At 48.6% G+C, this 17,933-nt stretch overlaps 1 protein-coding gene across 3 annotated transcripts in view; it reads left to right on the top strand.

Moving 5' to 3' along the window:
* Positions 1 to 17,933, top strand: part of DDR2 (discoidin domain receptor tyrosine kinase 2) — a 268,529-nt gene that overhangs the window by 136,762 nt on the left and 113,834 nt on the right. The window lies entirely within an intron of this gene.

Genomic DNA, 17,933 nt, shown 5'->3' with positions numbered 1-17,933 from the left:
AGCAACTACACATACTAAAACGGCATCACCCTCAACCTACAGTGTGTGTGGTGCGACAGATATAACAACTAAACATTTGCCCTGCATGGAACACCAATCACAGACTAAATATACAAGAGTCAAACACAGTACTGTCTCTTTAAATGTCTGCTACCTACCTATCCAGAGCTGGCCAGCTCCTCTTCTCAGTGACTGGGGAAACCACTACCTCATGGATGGAAGCCGTACAGCTCTCCACCACTGCTCACACCTCTAATCATTTATGCGGGGGCTACCTAATGGGCTCAGGGCCCTGGACCTAATGCCCAGGGTCTTACCAGTGGCTCAGGGCTTATGCCTGCCTACTGCAGGGTACTCAAGGGACTTGGGCCTACTGCCCAGAGTCCCGCTCTATTTTGCAGCTCAGGCTTAGTGGCCTGCCTAACGGTGGGCTCTGGTAGTGGCCTGGGCCTAATGTCCAGACCACTTTTATTGGGGCTCAGATACAGGGCCTAGTGCCCTCCTGTATGGGTACAGGCCTATGCCTGACTTATGGCCACGGGCCTGGTGCCCGCCTACTCGATCATTTAGTGGCCTGGGCCTAGTACCCAGACCACTCACACCTTATTACGGGCCAATCCTTTTATGGGGCCTAATGCCCGCTACTGTCCCCCGGGCCTTGTGCCCGACTAATTGCCCACGGGCCTAGTGCCCGACAATACTCCACGGGCATAGCGCCCGACAATCCTGGCGGTCTAGGGAGGGGGGTATATGGTGAGCCTCACGGAGGGCCTACCTGCTACGTTGGAAGAGGCTGCGGGGGGGAACTTCGTGACGCTCTTTTACTTTCCTCCCCCGCAGTCCTCTCCGGTCCTCAGCCGCATTCTTCGGCCGCTGGCCCGTCCTGGCCAGCGGCGCCGCCTCTTCTTCCTTTCTTCCAGCTGGCGCCGCCTGTCTTCTTCTTCTTTCTTGACAGCGGCGTCTTCTGGCCTCTTCCGCGGCCGCCGCCCCTGTTGCCGCGCCGCTCTTCCGCTCTTCGGGAGGTCTTCTCTCCTCCCTCTCCGCCGCCGAACTGACTTTTCCCGCTCGGCGCCGTCTAATACAAGACGGCACGAGTGGGCGGGGCTATGACGCGGCGAGCCGCGATTGGCTCGTCGCGTCCGCCTCTGATTGGCTGCTGGCCCGCGAGCCAGGTTTGGCTCGCGGCCAGAGCCAAACGCCCGCTGCACAGTACACCGCGCCCAACGCCTGACCGGCGCTGGGAGCAGGTACTCTCTCCCAGCGCCGGCTACCCGCCGCTTCTTGGCTGCCGGGCGCCAAGCTCCGCTGAGCTTGCGCCCGGAGCCAAGCTTCTCCCGGCGCCACACTACCGCCGGCACTGGTGAAAGGGACCAGGCGCTCCCTTCACCAGGTACCCGCGGTATCTGCACCGACGCTAGGAACATTACTGTCCCAGCGCCGGCAACGGATGTGTCCCGCAGAGGACACATCCCCCCTGCCTGCCCCTGCACCTCGGCTGATGCTGGGATCAAACACGTGATCCCAGCACAGCCTTCCACATATACAAGCTACATAACTGGACATTAACCCACTGTGTGTATACAAGTTCCGTGACTGGGCATAAACCCACTGTGTGTATACAAGCTCTGTGACTTTACTAGGCATAAGTCCATTGTGTGCATACAAGCTCCGTGACTGGGTATAAGCCTTCTGTGTGTATACAAACTCTGTGACTGAGCATTAGCCCACTGTGTGTATACAAGTTCCGTGACTGGGCATAAGCCCACTGTGTGCATACAAGCTCCGTGACTTTACTAGGCATAAGTCCACTGTGTTTATGCAAGCTCTGTGACTGGGCATAAGCCCACTGTGGGCATACAAGCTCCATGACTGGGCATAAGCCCACTGTGTGCATACAAGCTCCGTGACTGGGCATAAGCCTACTGTGTGTATACAAGCTCCGTGACTGAGCATTAGCCCACTGTGTGTATACAAGCTCCGTGACTTTACTAGGCATAAGCCCACTGTGTGTATACAAGCTCTGTGACTTTACTAGGTATAAGCCCACTGTGTGTATACAAGCTCCGTGACTTTACTAGGTATAAGCCCACTGTGTGCATACAAGCTCTGTGACTGGGCATAAGCCCACTATGCGTATACTAGCTATGTGACAGGGCATAAGCCCACTGTGTGTACACAAACTCCGTGACTGGGCATAAGCCCACTGTGTGTATACAAGCTCCGTGATTTTACTAGGTATAAGCCCACTGTGTGCATACAAGCTATGTGACTGGGCATAAGCCCACTGTGTGTATACAAACTCTGTGTCTTTACTGGGCATAAGCCCACTGTGATTATACAAACTCCGTGACTGGGCATAAGTCCACTGTGTGCATACAAACTCCTTGACTGGGCATAAGCCCACTGTGTGAATACAAGCTCTGTGACTGGGCATAAGCCCACTGTGTTTATACAAACTCTGTGACTGGGCATAAGTCCACTGTGTGCATACAAACTCCTTGACTGGGCATAAGCCCACTGTGTGTATACAAACTGTGACTGAGCATTAGCCCACTGTGTGTATACAAGTTCCGTGACTGGGCATAAGCCCACTGTGTGCATACAAGCTCCGTGACTTTACTAGGCATAAGTCCACTGTGTTTATGCAAGCTCTGTGACTGGGCATAAGCCCACTGTGGCTATACAAGCTCCATGACTGGGCATAAGCCCACTGTGTGTATACAAGCTCCGTGACTGAGCATTAGCCCACTGTGTGCATACAAGCTCCGTGACTTTACTAGGCATAAGTCCACTGTGTTTATGCAAGCTCTGTGACTGGGCATAAGCCCACTGTGGGCATACAAGCTCCATGACTGGGCATAAGCCCACTGTGTGCATACAAGCTCCGTGACTGGGCATAAGCCTACTGTGTGTATACAAGCTCCGTGACTGAGCATTAGCCCACTGTGTGTATACAAGCTCCGTGACTTTACTAGGCATAAGCCCACTGTGTGTATACAAGCTCTGTGACTTTACTAGGTATAAGCCCACTGTGTGTATACAAGCTCCGTGACTTTACTAGGTATAAGCCCACTGTGTGCATACAAGCTCTGTGACTGGGCATAAGCCCACTATGCGTATACTAGCTATGTGACAGGGCATAAGCCCACTGTGTGTACACAAACTCCGTGACTGGGCATAAGCCCACTGTGTGTATACAAGCTCCGTGATTTTACTAGGTATAAGCCCACTGTGTGCATACAAGCTATGTGACTGGGCATAAGCCCACTATGTGTATACTAGCTATGTGTCTGGGCATAAGCCCACTGTGTGTATACAAACTCTGTGTCTTTACTGGGCATAAGCCCACTGTGATTATACAAACTCCGTGACTGGGCATAAGTCCACTGTGTGCATACAAACTCCTTGACTGGGCATAAGCCCACTGTGTGAATACAAGCTCTGTGACTGGGCATAAGCCCACTGTGTTTATACAAACTCTGTGACTGGGCATAAGTCCACTGTGTGCATACAAACTCCTTGACTGGGCATAAGCCCACTGTGTGTATACAAACTGTGACTGAGCATTAGCCCACTGTGTGTATACAAGTTCCGTGACTGGGCATAAGCCCACTGTGTGCATACAAGCTCCGTGACTTTACTAGGCATAAGTCCACTGTGTTTATGCAAGCTCTGTGACTGGGCATAAGCCCACTGTGGCTATACAAGCTCCATGACTGGGCATAAGCCCACTGTGTGTATACAAGCTCCGTGACTGAGCATTAGCCCACTGTGTGTATACAAGCTCCGTGACTTTACTAGGCATAAGCCCACTGTGTGTATACAAGCTCTGTGACTTTACTTTGCATAAGCCCACTGTGTGTTTAAAAGCTCTGTGACTTTACTGGGCATAAGCCCACTGTGTGTACACAAACTCCGTGACTGGGCATAAGCCCACTGTGTGTATACCAGCTCCGTGATTTTACTAGGTATAAGCCCACTGTGTGCATACAAGCTATGTGACTGGGCATAAGCCCACTATGTGTATACTAGCTATGTGTCTGGGCATAAGCCCACTGTGTGTATACAAACTCTGTGTCTTTACTGGGCATAAGCCCACTGTGTTTATACAAACTCCGTGACTGGGCATAAGTCCATTGTGTGCATACAAGCTCCGTGACTGGGTATAAGCCTTCTGTGTGTATACAAACTCTGTGACTGAGCATTAGCCCACTGTGTGTATACAAGTTCCGTGACTGGGCATAAGCCCACTGTGTGCATACAAGCTCCGTGACTTTACTAGGCATAAGTCCACTGTGTTTATGCAAGCTCTGTGACTGGGCATAAGCCCACTGTGGGTATACAAGCTCCATGACTGGGCATAAGCCCACTGTGTGCATACAAGCTCCGTGACTGGGCATAAGCCTACTGTGTGTATACAAGCTCCGTGACTGAGCATTAGCCCACTGTGTGTATACAAGCTCCGTGACTTTACTAGGCATAAGCCCACTGTGTGTATACAAGCTCTGTGACTTTACTAGGTATAAGCCCACTGTGTGTATACAAGCTCCGTGATTTTACTAGGTATAAGCCCACTGTGTGCATACAAGCTATGTGACTGGGCATAAGCCCACTATGTGTATACTAGCTATGTGTCTGGGCATAAGCCCACTGTGTGTATACAAACTCTGTGTCTTTACTGGGCATAAGCCCACTGTGATTATACAAACTCCGTGACTGGGCATAAGTCCACTGTGTGCATACAAACTCCTTGACTGGGCATAAGCCCACTGTGTGAATACAAGCTCTGTGTCTTTACTGGGCATAAGCCCACTGTGTTTATACAAGCTCCGTACTTGGGCATTAGTCCACTGTGTGTATACAAGCTACATAACTGTACATTAACCCACTGTGTATACAAGTTCCGTGACTGGGCATAAGCCCACTGTGTGTATACAAGCTCCGTGACTTTACTTGGCATAAGCCCACTGTGTGCATACAAGCTCTGTGACAGGGCATAAGCCCACTGTGTGTATACAAGCTCCGTGACTGGGTATAAGCCCACTGTGTGTATACAAGCTCTGTGTCTTTACTGGGCATAAGCCCACTGTGCCTATACAAGCTCCGTGACTGGGCATAAGTCCACTGTGTGTATAAAAGCGCCGTAACTTTACTGGGCATAAGCCCATTGTGTGTACACAAGCTCCGTGACTGGGCATTAGCCCACTGTGTGTATACAAGCTCTGTGACTTTACTGGGCATAATCCCACTATGTGTATACAATGTCTGTGACTTCACTGGGCATAAGCCCACTGTGTGTATACAAACTCCGTGACTGGGCATAAGCCCATTCTGTGTATACAAGCTCCATGACTGGGCATAAGCCCACTGTGTGTATACAAGCTCCATAACTGGACATTAACCCACTGTGTGTATACAAGCTTTGTGACTGGGCTTAAGTCCACTGTGTGTATACAAGATCCTTGACTGGTCCTTAGCCCACTGTGTGTATACTAGCTCCGTGACTGGGCATAAGCCCACTGTGTGTATACAAGCTCCGTGAATGTGCATAAGCCTACTGTGTGTATACAAGCTACGTGACTGAGCATTAGCCCACTGTGTGTATACAAGCTCCGTGACTGGGCCTGAGCACACTGTGTGTATACAAAGTCCTTGACTGGGCATAAGCCCACTGTGTGTTTATACAAGCTCCATGACTTTGCTGGGCATAAGCCCACTGTGTGTATACAAGCTCTGTGTCTTTACTGGGCATAACCCCACTGTGTTTATACAAGCTCCGTGACTGGGCATATGTCCACTGTGTGTATACAAGCTCCATATCTGTACATTAACCCACTGTGTATACAAGTTTCGTGACTGGGCATAAGCCCACTGTGTGTATACAAGCTCCGTGACTTTACTGGGCATAAGCCCACTGTGTGCATACAAGCTCTGTGACAGGGCATAAGCCCACTGTGTGTATACAAGCTCCGTGACTGGGTATAAGCCCACTGTGTGTATATAAGCTCCGTGACTGGGTATAAGTCTACTGTGCATATACAAACTCTGTGACTAAGCATTAGCCTACTGTGTGAATACAAGTTCCGTGACTGGGCATAAGCCCACTGTGTGTATACAAGCACCGTGACTGGGCATAAGCCTACTGTTTGTATACAAGCTCTGTGACTGAGCAATAGCCAACTGTGTGTATACTAGCTCCGTGACAGGGCATAAGCCCACTGTGTGTATAAATAGCTCTGTTACTAGGCATAAGCCCACTGTGTGTATACAAGATCCGTGACTGCTCATTAGCCCACTGTGTGTATACTAGCTCCGTGACTGGGCATAAGCCCACTGTGTGTATACAAGCTCCGTGACTGGGCATAAGCCAACTGTGTGTATACAAGCTCCGTGACTGAGCATTAGCCCACTGTGTGTATACAAGCTCCATGACTGAGCATGAGCCCACTGTGTGTATACAAGTTTTGTGACTGGGCATAAACCCACTGTGTGTATACAAGCTCCATGACTGAGCATTAGCCCACTGTGTGTATACTAGCTCCGTGACTGGGCATAAGCCTACTGTGTGTATACAAGCTCTGTGACTGGGCATTAGCCCACTGTGTGTATACAAGCTCTGTGACTGGGCATAAGCCCAATGTGTGTATACAATCTCTGTGACTGGGCATAAGCCTACTGTGTGTATACAAGCTCCGTGACTGAGCATTAGCCCACTGTGTGTATACAAGCTCCGTGACTGGGCATAAGCCCACTGTGTGTATACAAGCTCCATGACTGGGCATGAGACCACTGTGTGCATGCAAAGTCCTTGACTGGGCATAAGCCCACTGTGTGAATACAAGCTCTGTGACTGGGCATAAGCCCACTGTGTGTTTATACAAGCTCCATGACTTTGCTGGGCATATCCCCCACTGTGTGTATACAAGCTCTGTGTCTTTACTGGGCATAAGCCCACTGTGTCTATACAAGCTCCGTGACTTGGCATAAGTCCACTGTGTGTATACAAGCGCCGTAACTTTACTGGGCATAAGCCCATTGTGTGTACACAAGCTCCGTGACTGGGCATTAGCCCACTGTGTGTATACAAGCTCTGTGACTTTACTGGGCATAATCCCACTATGTGTATACAATGTCTGTGACTTCACTGGGCATAAGCCCACTGTGTGTATACAAACTCCGTGACTGGTCATAAGCCCATTCTGTGTATACAAGCTCCATGACTGGGCATAAGCCCACTGTGTGTATACAAGCTCCATAACTGGACATTAACCCACTGTGTGTATACAAGCTTTGTGACTGGGCATAAGTCCACTGTGTGTATACAAGATCCTTGACTCATCCTTAGCCCACTGTGTGTATACTAGCTCCGTGACTGGGCATAAGCCCACTGTGTGTATACAAGCTCTGTGAATGGGCATAAGCCTACTGTGTGTATAGAAGCTCCGTGACTGAGCATTAGCCCACTGTGTGTATACAAGCTCTGTGACTGGGCCTGAGCACACTGTGTTTATACAAAGTCCTTGACTGGGCATAAGCCCACTGTGTGTTTATACAAGCTCCATGACTTTGCTGGGCATAAGCCCACTGTGTGTATACAAGCTCTGTGTCTTTACTGGGCATAACCCCACTGTGCTTATACAAGCTCCGTGACTGGGCATAAGTCCACTGTGTGTATACAAGTGCAGTAACTTTACTGGGCATAAGCCCATTGTGTGTATACAAGTTCCTTGACTGGGCATTAGCCCACTGTGTGTATACAAGCTCTGTGATGTTACTGCGCATCAGCCCACTGTGTATATACAAACTCTGTGACTGGGCATAATCCCACTGTGTGTATACAAGCTCCATGACTGGGCATAAGCCCACTGTGTGTATACAAGCTCCATAACTGGACATTAACCCACTGTGTGTATACAAGTTCCGTGACTGGGCATAAGCCCACTGTGTGTATACGAGCTCCGTAACTTTACTGGGCTTAAGCCCACTGTGTGCATACAAGCTGTGACTGGGCATAAGCCCACTGTGTGTATACAAGCTCCGTGACTGGGCATAAGCCCACTGTGTGTATACAAGCTCCGTGATTTTACTAGGTATAAGCCCACTGTGTGCATACAAGCTATGTGACTGGGCATAAGCCCACTATGTGTATACTAGCTATGTGTCTGGGCATAAGCCCACTGTGTGTATACAAGCTCCGTGATTGGGTATAAGCCCACTGTGTGTATACAAGCTCCGTGACTGGGTATAAGCCTACTGTGCGTATAAAAACTCTGTGACTGAGCATTAACCCACTGTGTGTATACAAGTTCCGTGACTGGGCATAAGCCCACTGTGTGTATACAAGCTCCATGACTGGGCATAAGCCTACTGTGTGTATACAAGCTCCGTGACTGAGCATTAGCCAACTGTGTGTATACTAGCTCCTTGACTGGGCATAAGCCCACTGTGTGTATAAAAAGCTCTGTGACTGAGCATGAGCCCACTGTGTGTATGCAAGCTTTGTGACTGGGCATAAGCCCACTGTGTGTATACAAGCTCCATGACTGAGCATTAGCCCACTGTGTGTATACTAGCCCTGTGACTGAGCATAAGCCCACTGTGTGTATACAAGCTCCGTGACTGAGCATTAGCCCACTGTGTGTATACAAGCTCCGTGACTGGGCATAAGCCCACTGTGTATATACAATCTCCATGACTGAGCATGAGCCCATTGTGTGTATACAAGCTTTGTGACTGGGCAAAAACCCACTGTGTGTATGCAAGCTCTGTGACTGGGAATTAGCCCACTGTGTGTTTACAAGATCCGTGACTGATCATTAGCCCACTGTGTGTATACTAGCTCCATGACTTGGCATAAATCCACTGTGTGTATACAAGCTCCATGACTGGGCATAAGCCTACTGTGTGTATACAAACTCCGTGACTGGGCATAAGCCCACTGTGTGTATACAAGCTCCATAACTGGACATTAACCCACTGTGTGTATACAAGTTCTGTGACTGGGCATAAGCCCACTGTGTGTAAACAAGCTCCGTGACTTTACTAGACATAAGCCACTTGTGTGCATGCAAGCTCTGTGACTGAGCTTTAGCCCACTGTTTGTATACAAACTCCTTGACTGGGCATAAGCCCACTGTGTGTATACATGCTCTTTGACTGGGCATAAGCCCACTCTGTGTATACAAGCTCCGTGACTTTACTGGGCATAAGCTCACTGTGTGTATACAAGCTCTGTGACTTTACTGGGCATAAGCCCACTGTGTGTATACAAGCTCCGTGACTCGGCATAATTTCACTGTGTGTATAAAAGCTCCGTGACTTTTCTGGACATTAGCCCACTGTGTGTATACAAGGTCTGTACTTTACTGGGCATAAGCCCACTGTGTGTATACAGTCTCTGTGACTGGGCATAAGCCTACTGTGTGTATACAAGCTCCGTGACTTAGCATTAGCCCACTGTGTTTATACAAGCTCGTACTTGGGCATTAGCCCACTGTGGGTATACAAGCTCCATGACTGGGCAAAAGCTCACTGTGTGTATACAAGCTCCATAACTGGACATTAACCCACTGTGTGTATACAAGTTCCGTGACTGGGCATAAGCCCACTGTGTGCATACAAGCTCTGTGACTGGGCATAAGCCCACTGTGTGTATACAAGCTCTGTGACTGGGTATAAGCCCACTGTGTGTATACAAGCTCCGTGACTCGGTATAAGCCTACTGTGCATATACAAAGTCTGTGACTGAGCATTAGCCCACCGTGTGTATACAAGCTCCGTGACTGGGCATAAGCCTACTGTGTGTATACAAGCTCCGTGACTGAGCATTAGCCCACTGTGTGTATACAAGCTCCGTGACTGGGCATAAGCCCACTGTGTGTATACAAGCTCCAAGACTGAGCATGAGCCCACTGTGTGTATACAAGTTTTGTGACTGGGCATAAACCCACTGTGTGTATACAAGCTCCGTGACTGTGCATTAGCCCACTGTGTGTATACTAGCTCCGTGACTGGGCATAAGCCCACTGTGTGTATACAAGCTCCAAGACTGAGCATGAGCCCACTGTGTGTATACAAGTTTTGTGACTGGGCATAAACCCACTGTGTGTATACAAGCTCTGTGACTGTGCATTAGCCCACTGTGTGTATACTAGCTCCGTGACTGGGCATAAGCCCACTGTGTGTATACAATCTCTGTGACTGGGCATAAGCCTACTGTGTGTATACAAGCTCCGTGACTGAGCATTAGCCCACTGTGTGTATACAAGCTCCGTGACTGGGCATGAGACCACTGTGTGCATGCAAAGTCCTTGACAGGGCATAAGCCCACTGTGTGAATACAAGCTCTGTGACTGGGCATAAGCCCACTGTGTGTTTATACAAGCTCCATGACTTTGCTGGGCATATCCCCCACTGTGTGTATACAAGCTCTGTGTCTTTACTGGGCATAAGCCCACTGTGTCTATACAAGCTCCGTGACTGGGCATAAGTCCACTGTGTGTATACAAGCGCAGTAACTTTACTGGGCATAAGCCCATTGTGTGTATACAAGTTCCTTGACTGGGCATTAGCCCACTGTGTGTATACAAGCTCTGTGATGTTACTGCGCATAAGCCCACTGTGTGTATACAAACTCTGTGACTGGGCATAATCCCACTGTGTGTATACAAGCTCCATGACTGGGCATAAGCCCACTGTGTGTATACAAGCTCCATAACTGGACATTAACCCACTGTGTGTATACAAGTTCCGTGACTGGGCATAAGCCCACTGTGTGTATACAAGCTCCGTAACTTTACTGGGCTTAAGCCCACTGTGCGCATACAAGTTGTGACTGGGCATAAGCCCACTGTGTGTATACAAGCTCCGTGATTGGGTATAAGCCCACTGTGTGTATACAAGCTCCGTGACTGGGTATAAGCCTACTGTGCGTATACAAACTCTGTGACTGAGCATTAACCCACTGTGTGTATACAAGTTCCGTGACTGGGCATAAGCCCACTGTGTGTATACAAACTCTGTGACTGAGCATTAACCCACTGTGTGTATACAAGCTCCGTGACTGAGCTTTAGCCAACTGTGTGTATACTAGCTCCTTGACTGGGCATAAGCCCACTGTGTGTATAAAAAGCTCTGTGACTAGGTATAAGCCAACTGTGTGTATACAAGATCCGTGACTGGTCATTAGCCCACTGTGTGTTTACTAGCTCCGTGACTGGGCATAAGCCCACTGTGTGTATACAAGCTCCGTGACTGGTCATAAGCCTACTGTGTGTATACAAGCTCCGTGACTGAGCATTAGCCCACTGTGTGTATACAAGCTCCGTGACTGGGCATAAGCCCACTCTGTGTATACAAGCTCCATGACTGAGCATGAGCCCACTGTGTGTATACAAGCTTTGTGACTGGGCATAAGCCCACTGTGTGTATACACGCTCCGTGATTGAGCATTAGCCCACTGTGTGTATACTAGCTCCGTGACTGAGCATAAGCCCACTGTGTGTATACAAGCTCCGTGACTGAGCATTAGCCCACTGTGTGTATACAAGCTCCGTGACTGGGCATAAGCCCACTGTGTATATACAATCTCCATGACTGAGCATGAGCCCATTGTGTGTATACAAGCTTTGTGACTGGGCATAAACCCACTGTGTGTATGCAAGCTCTGTGACTGGGAATTAGCCCACTGTGTGTTTACAAGATCCGTGACTGATCATTAGCCCACTATGTGTATACTAGCTCCGTGACTGGGCATAAATCCACTGTGTGTATACAAGCTCCATGACTGGGCATAAGCCTACTGTGTATACAAACTCTGTGACTAGGCATAAGCCCACTGTGTGTATACAAGCTGCGTGACTTTACTGGGCATAAGCCCACTATGTGTATACAAGCTCTGTGACTTTACTTGGCATAAGCCCACTGTGTTTATACAAGCTCAGTGACTGGGCATAAGCCCACTCTGTGTATACAAGCTCTGTGACTGGGCATAAGTCCAATGTGTGTATACAAGCTCCGTCACTTTACTGGGCATTAGCCCACTGTGTGTATACAAGCTCTGTGACTTTACTTGGCAAAAGCCCACTGTGTGTATACAAGCTCGTGACTGGGCATTAGCCCACTGTGTATATACAAGTTCTGTGACTGGTCATTACCCCTCTGTGTTTATACAAGCTCCATGACTTTGCTGGGCATAAGTCCACTGTGTGTATACAAGCTCTGTGTCTTTTCTGGGCATAAGCCCACTGTGTTTATACAAGCTCCGTGACTGGGCTTTAGCCCACTGTGTGTATATAAGCTCCATGACTGGGCATAAGCCCACTGTGTGTATACAAGCTCCATAACTGGACATTAACCCACTGTGTGTATACAAGTTCTGTGACTGGGCATAAGCCCACTGTGTGTAAACAAGCTCCGTGACTTTACTAGACATAAGCCACTTGTGTGCATGCAAGCTCTGTGACTGAGCTTTAGCCCACTGTTTGTACACAAACTCCTTGACTGGGCATAAGCCCACTATGTGTATACATGCTCTTTGACTGGGCATAAGCCCACTCTGTGTATACAAGCTCCGTGACTTTACTGGGCATAAGCTCACTGTGTGTATACAAGCTCCGTGACTTTACTGGGCATAAGCCCACTGTGTGTATACAAGCTCCGTGACTCGGCATAATTCCACTGTTTGTATAAAAGCTCCGTGACTTTACTGGACATTAGCCCACTGTGTGTATACAAGGTCTGTACTTTACTGGGCATAAGCCCACTGTGTGTATACAAGCTCTTGACTGGGCATTAGGCCACTGTGTATATACAAGCTCTATGACTGGGCATAAGCCCACTGTGTGTATACAATCTCTGTGACTGGGCATAAGCCTACTGTGTGTATACAAGCTCCGTGACTTAGCATTAGCCCACTGTGTGTATATAAGCTCCATGACTGGGCATGAGACCACTGTGTGCATACAAAGTCCTTGACTGGGCATAACCCCACTGTGTGTATACAAGCTCTGTGACTGAGCATAAGCCCACTGTGCATTTATACAAGCTCCATGACTTTACTGGGCATAAGCCCACTGTGTGTATACAAGCTCTGTGTCTTTACTGGGCATAAGCCCACTGTGTTTATACAAGCTCGTACTTGGGCATTAGCCCACTGTGGGTATACAAGCTCCATGACTGGGCATAAGCTCACTGTGTGTATACAAGCTCCATAACTGGACATTAACCCACTGTGTGAATACAAGTTCCGTGACTGGGCATAAGCCCACTGTGTGTATACAAGCTCCGTGACTTTACTGGGCATAAGCCCACTGTGTGCATACAAGCTCTGTGACTGGGCATAAGCCCACTGTGTGTATACAAGCTCTGTGACTGGGTATAAGCCCACTGTGTGTATACAAGCTCCGTGACTCGGTATAAGCCTACTGTGCATATACAAACTCTGTGACTGAGCATTAGCCCACCGTGTGTATACAAGCTCCGTGACTGAGCATTAGCCAACTGTGTGTATACTAGCTCCGTGACAGGGCATAAGCCCACTGTGTGTATAAAAAGCTCTCTGACTAGGCATAAGCCCACTGTGTGTATACAAGATCCGTGACTGGTCATTAGCCCACTGTGTGAATACTAGCTCCGTGACTTGGCAGAAGCCCACTGTGTGTATACAAGCTCCGTGACTGGGCGTAAGCCTGCTGTGTGCATACAAGCTCCGTAACTGAGCATTAGCCCACTGTGTGTATACAAGCTCCGTGACTGGGCATAAGCCCACTGTGTGTATAGAAGCTCCATGACTGAGCATGAGCCCACTGTGTGTACACAAGTTTTGTGACTGGGCATAAACCGACTGTGTGTATACAAGCTCCGTGACTGAGCATTAGCCCACTGTGTGTATACAAGCTCCGTGACTGGGCATTAGCCCACTGTGTGTATACAAGCTCTGTGACTGGACATAAGCCCACTGTGTGTATACAATCTCTTTGACTGGACATAAGCCTACTGTGTGTATACAAGCTCCGTGACTGAGCATTAGCCCACTGTGTGTATACAAGCTCCGTGACAGGGTATAATCCCACTGTGTGTATACAAGCTCCATGACTGGGCATGAGACCACTGTGTGCATGCAAAGTCCTTGACAGGGCATAACCCCACTGTGTGAATACAAGCTCTGTGACTGGGCATAAGCCCACTGTGTGTTTATATAAGCTCCCTGACTTTGCTGGGCATAAGCCCACTGTGTGTATACAAGCTCTGTGTCTTTACTGGGCATAAGTCCACTGTGTGTATACAAGCGCCGTAACTTTACTGGGCATAAGCCCATTGTGTGTATACAAGCTCTGTGACTGTGCATTAGCCCACTGTGTGTATACAAGCTCTGTGACTTTACTGGGCATAATCCCACTATGTGTATACAATCTCTGTGACTTCACTGGGCATAAGCCCACTGTGTGTATACAAACTCCGTGACTGGGCATAAGCCCACTGTGTGTATACAAGCTCCATGTCTGGGCATAAGCCCACTGTGTGTATACAAGCTCCATAACTGGACATTAAACCACTGTGTGTATACAAGCTTTGTGACTGGGCATTAGCCCACTGTGTGTATACAAGATCCTTGACTGGTCATTAGCCCACTGTGTGTATACTAGCTCCGTGACTATGCGTAAGCCCACTGTGTGTATACTAGCTCCGTGACTGGGCATAAGCCTACTGTGTGTATACAAGCTCCGTGACTGAGCATTAGCCCACTGTGTGTATACAAGCTCCGTGACTGGGCATAAGCCCACTGTGTGTATACAAGCTCCATGACTGGGCATGAGACCACTGTGTGCATACAAAGTCCTTGACTGGGCATAAGCCCACTGTGTGAGTACAAGCTCTGTGACTGGGCATAAGCCCACTGTGTGTTTATACAAGCTCCATGACTTTGCTGGGCATAAGCCCACTGTTTGTATACAAGCTCTGTGTCTTTACTGGGCATAACCCCACTGTGTTTATACAAGCTCCGTGACTGGGCATAAGTCCACTATGTGTATACAAGCGCCGTAAATTTACTGGGCTTAAGCCCATTGTGTGTATACAAGCTCCTTGACTGGGCATTAGCCCACTGTGTGTATACAAGCTCTGTGATGTTACTGGGCATAAGCCTACTGTGTGTATACAAGCTCCGTGACTTAGCATTAGCCCACTGTGTGTATATAAGCTCCATGACTGGGCATGAAACCACTGTGTGCATACAAAGTCCTTGACTGGGCATAACCCCACTGTGTGTATACAAGCTCTGTGACTGGGCATAAGCCCACTGTGCGTTTATACAAGCTCCATGACTTTACTGGGCCTAAGCCCACTGTGTGTATACAAGCTCTGTGTCTTTACTGGGCATAAGCCCACTGTGTTTATACAAGCTCGTACTTGGGCATTAGCCCACTGTGGGTATACAAGCTCCATGACTGGGCATAAGCTCACTGTGTGTATACAAGCTCTATAACTGGACATTAACCCACTGTGTGTATACAAGTTCCGTGACTGGGCATAAGCCCACTGTGTGTATACAAGCTCCGTGACTTTACTGGGCATAAACCCACTGTGTGCATACAAGCTCTGTGACTGGGCATAAGCCCACTGTGTGTATACAAGCTCTGTGACTGGGTATAAGCCCACTGTGTGTATACAAGCTCCGTGACTCGGTATAAGCCTACTGTGCATATACAAACTCTGTGACTGAGCATTAGCCCACCGTGTGTATACAAGCTCCGTGACTGAGCATTAGCCAACTGTGTGTATACTAGCTCCGTGACAGGGCATAAGCCCACTGTGTGTATAAAAAGCTCTCTGACTAGGCATAAGCCCACTGTGTGTATACAAGATCCGTGACTGGTCATTAGCCCACTGTGTGTATACTAGCTCCGTGACTTGGCAGAAGCCCACTGTGTGTATACAAGCTCCGTGACTGGGCATAAGCCTACTGTGTGTATACAAGCTCCGTGACTGAGCATTAGCCCACTGTGTGTATACAAGCTCCGTGACTGGGCATAAGCCCACTGTGCGTATACAAGCTCCATGACTGGGCATGAGACCACTGTGTGCATACAAAGTCCTTGACTGGGCATAAGCCCACTGTGTGAGTACAAGCTCTGTGACTGGGCATAAGCCCACTGTGTGTTTATACAAGCTCCATGACTTTGCTGGGCATAAGCCCACTGTTTGTATACAAGCTCTGTGTCTTTACTGGGCATAACCCCACTGTGTTTATACAAGCTCCGTGACTGGGCATAAGTCCACTATGTGTATACAAGCGCCGTAAATTAACTGGGCTTAAGCCCATTGTGTGTATACAAGCTCCTTGACTGGGCATTAGCCCACTGTGTGTATTCAAGCTCTGTGATGTTACTGGGCATAAGCCCACTATGTGTATACAATCTCTGTGACTTCACTGGGCATAAGCCCACTGTGTGTATACAAGCTCTGTGACTGGGCATAATCCCACTGTGTGTAAACAAGCTCCATGACTGGGCAAAAGCCCACTGTGTATACAAGCTCCATAACTGGACATTATCCCACTGTGTGTATACAAGTTCCGTGAGAGGGCATAAGCCCACTGTGTGTATACAAGCTCCGTGACTTTACTGGGCATAAGCCCACTGTGTGCATACAAGCTCTGTGACTGAGTATTAGCCCACTGTGTGTATAAAAAGCTCTGTGACTAGGCATAGTCTGTATAATAAGCTCTGTGTGTATACAAGATCCGTGACTGGTCATTAGCCCACTGTGTATATACTAGCTCCGTGACTGGGCATAAACCCACTGTCCGTATACAAGCTCCGTGACTGGGCATAAGCCTACTGTGTGTATACAAGCTCCGTGACTGAGCATTAGCCCACTGTGTGTATACAAGCTCCGTGACTGGGCATAAGCCCACTGTGTGTATACAAGCTCCATGTCTGAGCATGAGCCCACTGTGTGTATACAAGCTTTGTGACTGAGCATAAGCCCACTGTGTGTATACAAGCTCCGTGACTGAGCATTAGCCCACTGTGTGTATACTAGCTCCGTGACTGAGCATAAGCCCACTGTGTGTATACAAGCTCCGTGACTGAGTATTAGCCCACTGTGTGTATACAAGCTCCGTGACTGGGCATAAGCCCACTGTGTGTATTCAAGCTCCATGACTGAGCATGAGCCCACTGTGTGTATACAAGCTTTGTGACTGGTCATAAGCTCACTGTGTGTATACAAGCTCTGTGACTGGGCATTAGCCCACTGTGTGTTTACAAGATCTGTGTCTGATCATTAGCCCACTGTGTGTATACTAGCTCCGTGACTGGGCATAAATCCACTGTGTGTATACAAGCTCCATGACTGGGCATAAGCCTACTGTGTGTATACAAACTCCATGACTGGGCATAAGCCTACTGTGTGTATACAAGCTCCATAACTGGACATTAACCCACTGTGTGTATACAAGTTCTGTGACTGGGCATGAGCCCACTGTGTGTAAACAAGCTCCGTGACTTTACTAGACATAAGCCACTTGTGTGCATGCAAGCTCTGTGACTGAGCTTTAGCCCACTGTTTGTATACAAACTCCTTGACTGGGCATAAGCCCACTATGTGTATACATGCTCTTTGACTGGGCATAAGCCCACTCTGTGTATACAAGCTCCGTGACTTTACTGGGCATAAGCTCACTGTGTGTATACAAGCTCTGTGACTTTACTGGGCATAAGCCCACTGTGTGTATACAAGCTCCGTGACTCGGCATAATTCCACTGTGTGTATAAAAGCTCCGTGACTTTACTGGACATTAACCCACTGTGTGTATACAAGGTCTGTACTTTACTGGGCATAAGCCCACTGTGTGTATACAAGCTCTTGACTGGGCATTAGGCCACTGTGTATATACAAGCTCTATGACTGGGCATAAGCCCACTGTGTGT

The sequence above is a fragment of the Taudactylus pleione genome, unplaced genomic scaffold, assembly GCF_031769625.1.
Source record: "Taudactylus pleione unplaced genomic scaffold, aTauple2 ptg000889l, whole genome shotgun sequence".
Classification (NCBI taxonomy): domain Eukaryota; kingdom Metazoa; phylum Chordata; class Amphibia; order Anura; family Myobatrachidae; genus Taudactylus; species Taudactylus pleione.
This window is presented reverse-complemented; position numbering and strand designations above follow the sequence as displayed.